The sequence below is a fragment of the Globicephala melas genome, chromosome 1 (assembly GCF_963455315.2).
Source record: "Globicephala melas chromosome 1, mGloMel1.2, whole genome shotgun sequence".
Lineage (NCBI taxonomy): Eukaryota > Metazoa > Chordata > Mammalia > Artiodactyla > Delphinidae > Globicephala > Globicephala melas.
In genome coordinates this window covers 127,312,709-127,324,591 of record NC_083314.1, presented here as the reverse complement: position 1 = coordinate 127,324,591, position 11,883 = coordinate 127,312,709, and the positions used below count along the sequence as shown (strand labels likewise).

The window sequence follows — 11,883 nt, the reverse complement described above, 5'->3', positions numbered from 1 at the left end:
AATTTTTCTAGGAGGTATCTCTCTTTTGCTCAAAAGCCTTGTGTTTTATATTTTCCTTTTGCCCCTCCAAATCTATTCCATTCCTTTCTCTGTCCTGTTCTGTGCCCTGGGAAGAAGGTCTATATGGACTGTATCAATGGTCTCCCTTGCCTTCCGGCTTCCAACTGAGTTTAGCCAACAGGCGGCGCTTGCAGGAGGCTGGAAGGAGCAAGCAGAGAGTTAGTTTGGGTACTTATTCCCCTGGTTCTCCTTGCTCAGCCGTAGGTTGCCTGTCCTCCTCCACAAAAGGTCTTGCCTCATGTCAGGAGATGCGCTCTTACAATTTGTTGCTTCTTTCTGCAGGTTCCAATAAAATCTCCTTCTACTTCGACTTTTAGGACTGGTGGTGGCAACCCTTCCCACTGTTGCTGGCAGGATGTGGTCCACCATCTCTTATTGGTGTCCCTTACACAGCCCACACCTTTTGTAAATCGTGTCTTCATCCACCCACTGATCCTATTTGAATGTGCTATTTGCTTCAGACACTGACAGGTACAAACCTTAAATGCCATTCCATTACCTATTAAAATAAGTATAGCGCCTCCACTCCACGCTGAGCATAAACTTTCAGGCTGCTCTTGTACTTTATTTTTACATTGACCCGTTGATCCAGTAAAACTGGGTTAGTGGTAACTCCCTGAAAGACCTAAAAAAGTACACCGTGTTTACTTTGCTTGGGATACCCTATTTCTCTAATGTCATCTGTCAAAGACTTGTTACTTTTTTTTCCACAGTTTATCTCAAACGTTACCTCTTCCTTGACACCCTGGTTCACAATTGTATATTCCCCTGTCTTCCGATGCTTATGTTTTCCCTTGTCTTATAACTATTAATGTATGTGCTGTCCCTTTTATTTTATAAGCTCTCTGGGGCCAGTGGCTCACTGTTACAGACCTGCGGTATTTTCTGCATGTTCGGTGTTCAATAAAAATATAGTGGATCTGGGTAAATTGTACTCATTTAAATTGTACTGATTTAAATTTAAAGATTCAGATTATTTTAAGGTGGGGTTAGTGGTTAAAATCAGATAGAATATTTTAAATTTCAGGTATTATATTATGGTAACAGGGGAAAACACAACTTTGTCTTACATGGAGGTAGATAATAAAGAAAAGTCAGGAATATCTTCTTTATCTTTCATTTAAAAAAATACATTTATTGAATGTCTACTGTGTATCAGATAGTTAATCAAGCACTACAAAATGCCTCTTTTGATGCCCAGCAACATAGTATTAAAAATTTTTTTAATTCGTAGAATACTAGAAAAAATTAGAATTTACAATCAGTTACTCAATTAGTAATTTTATAATTACATTTTTTGGGGGGGCAATTTCCATAAAGACTTGACTTAATTCTTGCAGTTACCAGAAAGTTAACAAAAATACAGTAATTTTCTCACTCTATATAGTGGGACACCAATTGCAGTATAACTGAAGATTTTCCCATGTTTCTAGAAATATATCATAATTTATAAAAGGACTGTCTAGATTTAGTTTTGCTTTTGAGTGTTAGCAGAGACAAAGGAGCCAGCTGCTTGTTAAAAAGCGCGACAGGGAATATACACGAAGGCCCTTTAATTTATTATCATTCTTATATTATAAATTGTGGATTCTTTTATTTGTCTGCTTGATAAACAAAAACTGATTCTTGGGAGAGTAAGGATCTTTTCCAGTGAATAAGAAGAGAAAAATAGTAAATTGAGACTACCTATTTAGAGAATTTCTCTTCTGTTACACCATATCCTCCAAAAGTATTTCCTTTTCGTGTTTCCACTCTGTGATGTTGCCTTTTTTTTTTTTTTTTTTTAGAGTAAATTATGGTACTGTGCTCTTCAGAAAGAAAAGGGTAGACCAAACAGACTTGTTGCAGGATAAGCATCCTTATTTGGTCACAAAAATCTCAAAATGATGAAATGAGTATTTATTGAATATTGATAAAAGCACACAATTACATTTTTCAGGTTCTTATGCTCGGGACCTTTAATGAGTTAAATTTCAAGTGTGGGGAATACAGATGACCAGAATAGCACAAAGATTCAGGACAACATAATTGTGAAATTTGTTGCTCACTCTCATTTCAGGTTTGCAAACTTCTGAGTTCTTGGGTCCTGAATGGCTGTTTCAGGCTTGATCTGAATCCTCCCAAATGTCGTATAAATTTCACCACCACTTTTTAACTGATTGATATAAAAATTAATGATCCACTTCAGAGAAAGTTAATTTTGTGATATTCTGTGACTGATTATCTCTAATCTAGTAGTTTTATGGAATGATAAACTTTACTATTTTTTTCTGATTATACAAAATGCAAATAACAAAAATCATTGGATATTTCAGATGAATTCCTATCTCTAAGATTCTTCATTTTTCTATAAGAATTTTGCAAATTCAGAACACAAGATACATTGCTGTGCACTTGAAGAAAACTAGATCCCAAAGGTGAGATTGCATTTCCACTCCCTAAAACAAAACTTATCAACAAAACAGAAAAACAGTTGGAAAAGATTCTTTAAACATTTTTCCTTTGAAAACAGTGATATAAGTTTAGTACTTGCTTTCTTTTATTCCTTTTATCTCCCTGAAGGGTGTCGCTGAGACATCTGTGCTCTGATTCACTTGAGTCTTTGGGAGTGAGGTGAATGGTTAACTCTGGTAGACAAAGAAGAAATAGTTTACATTAACTTCAAACATTCAGCGCCACAAACATTATTTGGTTGTTTTAAACCTTGCAGTTTTTTCTTCATTTCAGTTAAGTAACGGTACCAATGTCTGCCTGCCTCTGCTGGAATCTTTTTCGTGAGAGTTCTTCTGTGTTTGTGTTAGAAGTTTTGTGTTTGCTTAACTTGGGAAGTAATTCCCAAATAAGGTTTAATATATGATATATTTGATAAACAAAATAAAGCAGTAGAACTTTCTACCTTAATTGAATCAAAATGGTTCGGTTATATTTTAAATGCTTAGCTCTTTAACAAAATTTGAGAATTTGATTTCTCACAGTGTTTGAATATCAAATTACCATTATGAGATGTGACTTAGTTGTATAAGAAAAGGGAGCTTTAATTTTTGTTATACTGTGAGTTTTTTTCTTTAGGACATGCAAATTAATTATTTTCCCCCACAACTTTTTTTTTTGAATTTTATTTTATTTATTTTTTAATATATCAGGTTCTTATTAGTTATCCATTTTATACATATTAGTGTATATATGTCTCTCTATATATGTATATATTTATTATGAGGAATTGGCATACATAATTATGAAGGCTGAAAAATCCCACAATATGCTGTTTGCAAGCTGGATGGAGGAAAGCTGGTGATAAAATCCTAGTCTGAGTCTCAAGGATAGAGAACCAACGTAGCTGATGGTGTAAGTTCCAGTCCAAGGGCAGAGGAAGACTAAGGTCCTAGCTCTGATGGGCAGGAAGCAAAAAGGAGCAAATTCCTCCTTCCTTCAACTTTTTGTCCTATATTGTTCTTTTGGAAGGCTGTGAAAGATTGGATGAGTCCCATTCATATTGGGGAGGGCAATCTATCTTATTGAGTCCAGATTCAAAATGCTAGCCTCATCTGGAAACACGCCCACAGACACACCCACAAATAATGTTTAATCTGGGTGCTCCTTGGCCTAGTCAAGTTGACACATAAATTTAACCATCACACAAGGATTAGCAGATTGTTTCTGTAAAGGGCCAGATAGTAAATATTTTAGACTTCATGTGCCACACATAGTCACCCATGCCCTTCTTCTTTTCAACTATGTAAAACTGTGAAAACAATTCTTTGCTCCCAGGCTGTACAAAAATAGACTGTAAGGCCAGATCTGGCCCATGGATCGTAGTTTGTCAACCCTTCTAGCCCACAGGTAAGTGAAGCAGCTAATATAACCCCCAGTTTACAGATAACTGGAATCTCAGAAAGGTTTAATAACCTGCCTGAGGTCCAGTGTACTACCTTGGATTTTTAAAAGTTCTTGTAAGATTCTAAACACTTTAACTTTAACCTTTAACACTGTACTAGTTCCTTCTAAGACCTGATCTTTTATGTGGACAACTTTATTTTATTATCACAAATGAGGAATGATATTAAATAACAATGTAACTTGTTGACCAATTACTGTTAGAAAGACTATCTAACCATTAATTCCACTAAAACTGAAATCATTGCATTTGACCAACATTTTCCAATATGGTACTAATTAATTTAACAAATATTTATTAAACATCTACCATGTACAAAGCACTGTGCTAGGATCTGGAGATACGGTGGCAAAGATTCTTTCCTTGACCAAATTCTAAGCAGGCTCTTCTGAGCCCTTTTTCAACTAGGCCTTGACTTTGAACTTCTGTGTTGGTCTCTGTATTATCACATTTTAGCAAAAACACTGCTAAATCAGTTTAACCAGAATACACCATCTTCAACATCGGATCATTCTCCATACCCGATTGGGTCCCTCATACTCCATCATCCTCCAGGTGATGTCTGATCCCTCTGGTCTGCCTTCAGCAAGAATGCTGTTAGATCAGTTTAGCCAGAACCCTCCTTACCCCTGATATTTCCTTTTAGTAATTTTTCATTTACTGATTCCCTTGCCCCCATGCACCGCACTCCTTTGCTATAAATTTCCATTTTTTCCTTGTCGTATTCAGAGTTGTGTTCAAGCTCTCTCCTCCCCTACAACACCCCATTGCTGTGGTCCCTAGCCCTATCATGATAGCTCTCCTGAATAAATTCTACCTTACTGTTCTTTAATGAGTGTCATGAATAATTTTATCTTTAAAATGCCAGGGTATAAGACAAATTTTTCTTGTGCTCACAGAAATTACTATCCAGAAACAAACTTTAAACAAATAATTGAAAAATGAAAGGAACGGCAAAGAAGTCAGGTTGCTGTAAAGTTACTCATAAATGGCTTTTATCAATCAGTCAACACTTAGCTGGGGTGGGGAAGAGAGTTGTAGTATATGGAGTTGAGAAGGAGCTGGATCAAGGGAGATAGAGTTTGGCCAGGTGATTTGCTGAAGGTTACCTTACCACTATCTATACTATCCAAAAGTTCTCAGCTGTTTTTTAAAATTAATTAATTAATTTTTGGCTGCGTTAGGTCTTTGTTGCTGTGCACGTGCTTTCTCTAGTTGCGGCGAGCAGGGGCTACTCTTCGTTGCAGTGTGCGAGCTTCTCATTGCGGTGGCTTCCCTTGTTGCGGAGCATGGGCTCTAGGCGTTCAGGCTTCAGTAGTTGTGGCTCGCGGGCTCTAGAGCACAGGCTCAGTAGTTGTGGCGGACGGGCTTAGTTGCTCCGCGGCTTGTGGGATCTTCACGGGCCAGGGCTCGAACCCGTGTCCCCTGCATTGGCAGGCGGATTCTTAACCACTGTGCCACCAGGGAAGCCCTCAGCTGTTTTAATTAAACAAAGCTCTTTTAATAAAAGATAAAGTTGGAAAGGGTAATTTTAAAAATATGGTTTATCAATTCCATTTTTGTATAAAGCAACATGGGAGAAACCTAGCCAAGGAACACACAACTGTTGTCACATGAAAAGGTACTTTTTTAAAAAAGATTTTTTGGATGTGGACATTTTTAAAATCTTTATTGAATTTGTTATAATATTGCTTCTGTTTTATGTCTTTTTTTTTTTTTTTTTTTTTTTGGCCACAAGGCGTGTGGGATCTTAGCTCCCCCAACAGGGATGGAACCTGCACTCCCTGCCTTGAAGGCCAAGTCTCAACCACTGGACCACCAGGGAAGTCCCCCAAAAGCTACTTTTATCAAACTTCGAGTCTAGGAACCTACAAATGCTTCTTTTAGCAAGTCTGAAGCAACTTTCTATGCTTTTCCACTTAACTGTTTTAAAAATTCCACATAGCCCCATTATTTTTCTTCTGCCCCAGTTACAGTACAATGACGGTGGAGGAAGAATGTCAGTTAAAATAACTATCTAAGCAGTTCTCTGCTGTCCCTTAATCAGAGAGTTGCGGATGTGAGGGATCACACCATCCCCAGCTATGGTAGCCTTGATAAGGGAGTCCAACCTCTCGTCACCGCGGATCGCACGCTGCACGTGGCACAGAGTGATCCGCGTAACTTCGAGATCCTCGGAAGCGTCCCCTGCTGGCTCCAGCTACTGGAGAAGTACGGCCCGGGCACTACCACAGTGGCAGCCGCTCTTCCTTGTGGCTCGTGGTGCGAGTCTTAAAATGTCTGTGGATGCAGCCCACGGGAAACTGTAGCCCAGCTCTCTGTGAGTAGACACTGCCTTAGCCTTGGCCTTCCCGCTGTCCTGCCCAGCTTCGTCTCCGCCGCTCCCGACCTCGATCCCAACGCCACCGCCCCTCCCCACACCCCTCCCTGCCGCCGCTGCACAGACCGCAGCCGCCACTGGGGCCCCTGGAAAGGGTAATTTAGATATGAGAGTTGCACCCTTTAGCTCAGGGATTCTCTAATTCGGTGTGAGGTTTATTAACGCGCAGAGCGTACTAAATATGCCAGTTCCAAGGCCTCCTTGTAGAGATGCTAGTAGGGTCTGGGGGAAAGCATTGCTGTTACACACTCCAGATGATTCTGAGGTGGGCAGTCCGTGAGCCACACTTGACGAACACTGCTTAAGACGGAAGCAAAGGTGTTAGATTGGGCTTTGTTCACTCGGCCTCCCAGGAAGGAATGCAACAGCTCTCTTCAAGACCCTGTTTTTAAGGAAGTGGAACCCACCTCAGACCTTTGTTAAGGAATTTTGGTCTTATTCGTCTCCAGCTTTTATGCACCCCATCTCTCCTCCTTCCTATCCTTAGTTTCTAAGGTATGCTTGGATTTTCTTATCGTTACTTTCTTGCCTTGATTTGTGTTGTTTTTTCTTTTCTAGTCATGATTTTTGTTGAACGCTGGCTACCCTAGAATACCACCCAAACAACTCACTGAGAAGACAAAGCCGCATTTATTCTTACCACAGTAAGGAGGAACACTGAATTGACAGTGTCTTAGCATCTTAGAGGGAGAAGGACAAAGTTGGGATGTTTATGAGAGTCTTGGAGTCCTGTTTAAGCCTGGACTTCCAGTGTAGTGGCTTGATTAGAATTGGGTAAGAATCATAGTCTAATAGTTTAAAATTTGTGGATTTTGAGGTGATGGGTCAAGAGTCTGGGGGCGTAAACTGTTATTTCTGTTTTTTATTGAAGAGTTTATAAATCTTTTGTAGAATTCTTGGAATGAACAAAAATGTTATTTTTATCTTCCTGGGCAAGAGTTTCCTGGAATAGTAAAGTTATATTGATGAGGACAGTGGAATAATAAAGTCGTGTGAACATAGACAGTAAGCTGTGTGGATGAAGATGGTTTCAGCTCTCACTATATTAAAATACAAATAATTGGGCTTCCCTGGTGGCGCGGTGGTTGAGAGTCTGCCTGCCGATGCAGGGGACATGGGTTTGTGCCCCAGTCAGGGAAGATCCCACATGCCGCGGAGCGGGCTTGCTGAGCCTATGCTCTGCAATGGGAGAGGCCACAACAGTGAGAGGCCTACGTACTGCAAAAAAATAAAATAAAATAAAATAAAAAAATACAAATAATTTGAATTATCCATTCATTTCTTTATTGGTTTAATTTTATTGGCACAATTTAAAGCATACATTTTTTCCCCAGAAAAGTCTCAAGTTTGTTATATTCCCTGGGTTCTTTCATGCTTGAGAATGTTTGTTGCTATTTAAATGTGAAAAACATTTTGGTGGAATGTAATGTTCTTAGTTTTTCTCAGAAATATAAAAAAAGTTTTCTAGTATTTTCCAATGTACATTTCCATATAGACATTAGAGAGAAATAATTTTTAATAATAAGATTACATCTACTGCTTTTTATATTAAACATTTTAAATTTAAGTTGACATTAAATTCACATAATTTTAAAGGAAGAAAAAGAAATGGGTGAAATGGAAAGAACTGCTAAATTTAAGTGACTGTTTATCCATGAAAAGAGATATTACTTTGTAAAGTATCCTTTTAAGGTTAACAACAAAAGATTATGAAAAAAGTGAAGTCTTTGGAGCCATTTTTTTCATGATGTATTTTTTTAATGTTATCTATTATTTTGCTATTATGATAAATGAAAATAGTTTGTGCTTTTATGTTTACTCCCATCCCTTCTTCCTCCTGCTAATTTTTTAGGTAAGTTGTCATTTTCATGTTTTCAAGTTTATGACATTTAAGCGCTGTTCTGTAACCACAAGTCTTGCTATCACTTGTTTCACCACAGCTTCTCTATTTAAGAAAATCTTTATGTTGATTCATCTCTTGATTGGTTGGATTTCACTGTCAAGTAGATTTTTCTGTCTGAAAAAGGCTTATAGATATGTGTTCCTGAGATCTTGCATATGTGAAGATATTTATTACTTTTATGTTTGAAGTACAATTTGGCAATGTATGAACTTCTTGAGTTACCTTCGTCAAGATTCTGTAGACATTGGGTTTCTTTCCTTCAGAAACTTGCTCTATTATTTTTTAGCACTGAATATCGTGGAGCTGTCTGAGGTTAGCTTGATTTATTTTTCCTTGTAGGTGACTTGTATTAGCCAGGGATCTCCAGAGAAACAACCAATAGGATATATATATATATATATATATATATATATATATATATATATAGTGCTTATGGAGGCTGAGAGGTCCCAAGGTCTGCAGTTGGCAAACTGGCAACCCAAGAGAGCTGGCAGTGTAGTTTCAGTCTGAGTCCAAAGGCCTGAAAACCAGGAGAGCCAATTGGTGCAAGTTCTAGTCTGAGGGTGAAAGATTGATGTCCCAGCTCAATCAGTTAGGCAGGTAAATTTCCTTTTTACTCAGTTTTTTTGTTCTGTTCAAGTCTTCAGTTGATTAGATGAGGTCTAAGCGACATTAGAGAGGACAGTCTGCTTTACTCAGTCTACCAATTCAAATGTTAATCTCACGCAGAAATACTCTCACAGCCACACCCAGAATAATATTTGACCAAATGGCTGGGTACCTTGTAGCCCAGTCAATATGACATATAAAATTAACTATCACATGTTTTCTTCTTGAGTGACTGAAGTATTATTTCTTTGTCCTTGAAATTCAATAACTTAACTAGGTTATATATATATTTTAATTTATTTTTTATTGAAGTATAGTTGATTTACAATGTTGTGTTACTTTCTGGTGTACAACAAAGTGACATATATGTGTATATATATGTATATATTCTTTTTCATATTCTTTTCCATTGTGGTTTGTTACAGGATATTGAATATAGTTCCCTCTGCTATACAGTAGGACCTTGTTGTTTATCCATTCTCTATATAATAGTTTGCGTCTGCTAATCCCAAACTCCCAGTCTATTCCTTCCCAAACCCCCTTCCCCCTTGGCAGCCACAAGTCTGTTCTTTATGTCTGTGAGTCTTTAATTAGGCTATTTTAACTATTCTATGTCCATTTACACTTAAACAATTTCATTACTAGTCCTCAGAAGCTGTTACTACTTCTGCTTCCCCCATCCCCACATTATGATAGTCATCAAAAAGAAAAACTATATACGAAACTCTTTTCCCACCATGAAACAGATATTAATATCTGTTGAAATGAGAGATATGCAAAATGTGATCAGCATTTCATAATTCTGTCATTTATTTAACACATTGTGACTGCTATGCATCTGCTAGATTCTTTGCAGTTCTTTCTTAATTCAGCAGTTAAAGTCCCTGCTCTCCATGATCCAGGGTTAGTTGGTCACATTTCCACATCATGACTGTTAGGTATGTGTAGTATCCATCTGTCTTATTCATGGGTGCCATTATCTTTTCATATACGAGAGAAACTTTCATGTTATTTCCCAGCCCCCTAATGGAGGAGTCAGGATGGAGATCAGTGGACATCCCTACAGGTACCACAGGCATGTGACATAGGCTTCAGCAATTATATGTACCAGTGTGAGACTTTGATGTGGAAGTGAAAGAGGTGGAGTAGCTTCAAAACAGCAACCATTTAAATATTTCTCATGTTGGAGAGGGCAGAATGGGGATGGTTTGTTTCAGCTCCATGAAGTCCCTCAGCTGCAATGCCTAGACTGGCTGGGGACTGGAAGATTGAGAAGGGCTTCTTCACTCACATCTCTGGCACTTGTGCTTCTTCATGTGGCCTGTGTTCCACATTGCATTGCATCCTTCAGGGCCACTCCACAGGTCCTCTCTCTCTAGTTACTTAACTTCTTTCATACCAGCTTAGGGTCCAAAGAGCATAAAGCAGAAGCTGCCAGACCTTCTTAAAACCTAGGCTAAAGAGTCCTGGATCATCATTTGCTCTATATTCTACAAGTCAAAATAGTTTTTCTTAGAATGAATTTAATTTGTAAATGGTTTGGACTTCGAAAATGCAACTTAAAAGAATCATGAGGCCATGTGGTGATTCTCCTCCACTCTTTCTCAATTTTAGGCAATGAATAGAAGAGTAAGATTATAGTAGTTTTTCAGAAAGTTTGTGCCTATTTTCCATTGTTGATGTCAGACTCTCTAAAATTGTTCATAGTTTGGAAGTTCTTATAGATGTAAGTGTAAATCTTTTTCTGAAGCCAAAGTCATTTAAAAATCATTGTAAAAGGTACCTTAAGAAGAGGACAGTGTGGTGGTTAAGAGTGTAATTTTTGGAACTTGACTTGTTAAGTTCAGATCTAGCTCCATCTCTTACTGGCTGTGTGACCTAGAGCAAGTTACTTAGCCTCTCAGTGCCTCAAGTTCCTCAAATGCAAGATGGGGATCTTAATAGTCTTTCTCTTATAGAGTTGTTGTGAAGGTTTAATGAATTTGTAGATGTAAAGCCCTTATAATATATACCCTACACTAAATGCTAAATTTTATTTATTATCATCATCATCATCATTATTGTTGTTATATGTAAAACAATCCAACAGAATGCAGCAAAAGAGAAAAAATGAAAACAAAAAAGAAAATGTTAGAAATATGACCAGTGTGATAGTACATATGAAGATTCAATAAGTGTGTATTGATTAATCTTCACTACTGAGGACATAATTAGATTGGATAAACATTACAAAATCCATTTATTAATATATGATGTATCCAAGAGCCAAATCTGAAACAAAACCGCATAGAAAGATAGAAAATAAAGAGATAATTAAAATATATATCAGGAAAATTATAATTTAAAATAGTTGGCAAAACAAAATTATACAAAGTAGAAACTAAGGCAAAAAGCATAAGCAGAGATAAAGATTATTACATAATAATAAAGGAAGAATTAACTAAGAAGATATAAAAATTATGAACTTCTGTGTACCCAGCATTGTCTCAAAATATAAAACTGACACAATTATAAGGTAAATTTGATAAATTCACAAAGATACTGGGAGATTTTTAGCAAACCATTATCAGAAATTGATCAAGTAGATAAAAATGTAATGATCTTGAAAAAAAATAATAGCTTGATCTGTACCCTAAAGTAGAAAATATACATTCTTTTTAAGGGTACATAAAACAGTTATAAACAGTGGCATTAGGTACAGGTAGTAGTTCTCAAAAGAAGTCTCAGTGAAGGTCAGAGCAAGTCCTCTGAACACAGTACATTAAATTAGAAGTCAAGAATAAACAATTACTATTATTTTGAATTTTATTTAATTTTTTATACAGCAGGTTCTTATTTAGTTATCTTTTTTATACATATTAGTATATATATTAAATCCCAATCTCCCAATTCATCCCACACCACCCACACCCCCACCACTTCCCCGCCTTGGTGTTCATACGTTTGTTCTCTACATCTGTGAAGAATAGACAATTATTTAGGAAGGCTCCATAGATTTGTAAACTAAAAAAGGACTACTACATGAGACAAAGGCGA

The 11,883-nt window shown here is 37.2% G+C and overlaps 1 pseudogene; it reads right to left on the bottom strand.

Moving 5' to 3' along the window:
* Window positions 1–5,972: 5,972 nt before the first annotated feature.
* LOC115858348 (histone H2A.V-like) overlaps window positions 5,973–11,883 on the bottom strand; it is an 83,184-nt pseudogene continuing 77,273 nt past the window's right edge.